General features: G+C 44.9%; 1 pseudogene; it reads left to right on the top strand.

Moving 5' to 3' along the window:
- The first annotated feature begins 234 nt into the window (after positions 1-234).
- LOC128627344 (ferritin light chain-like) lies at positions 235-677 on the top strand (annotated as a pseudogene).
- The last annotated feature ends 1,919 nt before the right edge of the window (positions 678-2,596 follow it).

The following is a 2,596-nucleotide window of genomic DNA, read 5'->3' as shown; positions in this document are numbered from 1 at the left end:
CCTCTTCCCACCTCCACGTAATCTTATATTTTCCTCCTTAGTTTCAAATTCGACCCCACACTCGGTGGTGTTGGGAGCTGTCTCTTGCTTCCACAGGGTTTAGACGGAACAGACCTAGAGGTGCCCCTCTTTCTAACAACCTTCCAACCTCTTTTCCAGTCACCACCTTTGGAACCACCTCAGCCATCCTCAGCCTCCAAGACCAGCCAACATTGTTTTTTCACCTGAACAACCATGAACTCCCAGATTCATCAGGATTATTGTGCCGAGGTAGAGGCAGCCATCACCACCTGGCTGACCTGCATCTGCAGGCCTCCAACACCTACCTCTCTCTGGGCTTCTGTTCCGACCATGACAATGCGACTCTGCAGGGTGTGGGCAACTTCTTTTGAGAGTTGGCTGAGGAGAAGCATGAGGGTGCCGAAGATGAGTGGGGTAAAACTCAGAATGCCATGGAAGCTGCCTTGGCCATGGAGAAGAACCTGAACCAGGCCCTTTTGGTCCTGCATGCCCTGAGTTTTGCCCATATAGACCCTCATCTCTGTGACTTCCTGGATGAGCAGGTGAAACTCATCAAGAAAATGGGTGACCACCTGACTAATATCCAAAGGCTGGGCAGCCCCCAGACTGGGATGGGTGAGTAGCTCTTCAAAGGGCTCACCCTCAAGCACGACTAGGAGGCCTGTGGAGCCCAGAGGCTTTTGACGGGCCCCTCTGCATTTCCCTGGTATCTGGCTTTTGTCTGAGCCTCTCCCTGAAACCACTAGACACTCTTTTAACCACCCTGGGACCCTCTCCAATGCATTTGACCAAATGGAAACAATAAAGATCTTTGTAGGAAAAAAAATTCAAATGCATAAAGGAAGCTACAAAATAGTTCATCTCTGGAGAATCTTAGATCCTGTTCCCTGCCATAATTTGTCAGTTTGGCTCAGTTAAAATTCTTATGAGAATTCTCTACAGGTTTGGATGTTTCTTATGTTGACAATTAGAAACTGGAATACTAAGTCAAAAACAGTCACACGAACATTCATTGACCTGAATAATCACAGAAGTACTCCTATGCTTTATGGGGATGATGGTTTGGAAAGTTTTTCCCCATGCTCAGGAGATGGAGAGATGAGACTCTGGCTCCTGATGTAAGTCAACAGTCGTCTTTCCCAAGACTCACTGAGCCCTCATACCAGTGGAATTTCTGGAAGTAAATTCCAGAAACATGTGAACATGTCCTGGGAATTCTAAGTTCCTGTTAGCAGCACTCAAAACGTCATCTGTAACCAGGTGGAAACACATCTAAGGCATGTAAAGTAGAAATCACAGAGACAAAACTGACCCCGAAATTCCCGTCAGATGGCGCCATGTTGGAGACCACCATACAATCTCTAAGTAAGTCAAATGAAACTATGTTTGCCTCCAACGTTAGATCATGTCACTGCTGGCTGACACCAGACAGACAGTCAGTCTCCCGCTGGAGGCTCAGTCCAGATCGTTTGCCATTGAGAGGAGTAGAAGGCGCAATTATTAGCCCTTATCTCTAATGGATGAATTTGGGTAACTTAATTGCACATATTATGAAATGCCGAAGTGAATTCTTCACTTCACAGCTTCCTGTAAGCCAATCACTGGGCAATAGTTACAATCTTCCTAGATTACTTTCTGCTTCAAGCACACAATTGAAAATGGCAGGAGAGTGAAAGTGTTTTATTATTACACTGGAAAGAGAAATGCCGTTACATTCAACACGTTAAAACTGCATCTTTCTTATGTAGCTGTCTTAAACAATTGTGTGTGTAGATATTATACATATATCATATATATATATATCTGTACTTATTTCCATTTTATAAATGATAGATCTTATATTGTCTTAAATTCCAGTTGTAACTTCTACCACTTTGAAAAAGCACTGCCTTGGCCAACAGCTATGCAACAAAGGCTTCTACCACAAATAGTTCACTGAATCCCCATGAGTCACTTTAGGGCATCCATTTAAAGGAACCTTTCTAACAGTGTAAGAGTCCAGCTGGGTCTAGTGACTCCCTAGTGGTATCTAGGACTAATCCTTTCCAGGTGATTGTTTCCAGAAGAGAAATTCAACTTAGAGTATCGAGTGGGAAAAAAAATGTGAAGGAAAGTGGTAAGACCGGCTGGCCCAAGTCCAGGCCGTATTTGTGGAATGTGCAGGGAGCCTGTGCAGAAGTCACAGTGTTGCATCTGAGACCCAGAAGCAGCCTACAAATTTCCTGGAGTAGAAAATTGCCTGTTTTGACTTGGTCAGCTGACCCTTCCCTTTGCTCCCCCATCCCAGGCCCATTGTCATATAAAGGCATTTCTCAAGGCCCCTTCCAATGCCACTCAGTGCCACTTGAGCTGAAATGGGCCGGTGTGTCATGTTCCCACAGAGCAGAAGGTTTTAGAGAAGGTAGCAGTTGTCAGGTAAGAGCAGCTGAATCCACTTTAAAAGTCCTTGGAAGAGGTTTAAACAAACCAGTGCACGTGACCCCCTCCTCACCCCCACCTTTCAGTTAATGAATTCTGCTTCCATCGGGGCTCTGGAACACATGAACTGAATAAGTTTTAAAAAAAAGATAAGCGT

Source organism: Artibeus jamaicensis, unplaced genomic scaffold, assembly GCF_021234435.1.
Source record: "Artibeus jamaicensis isolate MK-2021 breed Jamaican fruit bat unplaced genomic scaffold, CSHL_Jam_final contig_387, whole genome shotgun sequence".
In the NCBI taxonomy this organism is placed as follows: Eukaryota; Metazoa; Chordata; class Mammalia; order Chiroptera; family Phyllostomidae; genus Artibeus; species Artibeus jamaicensis.
Note: the sequence above shows the minus strand (reverse complement) of the source record. Positions and strands in the feature narration are given on the sequence as shown.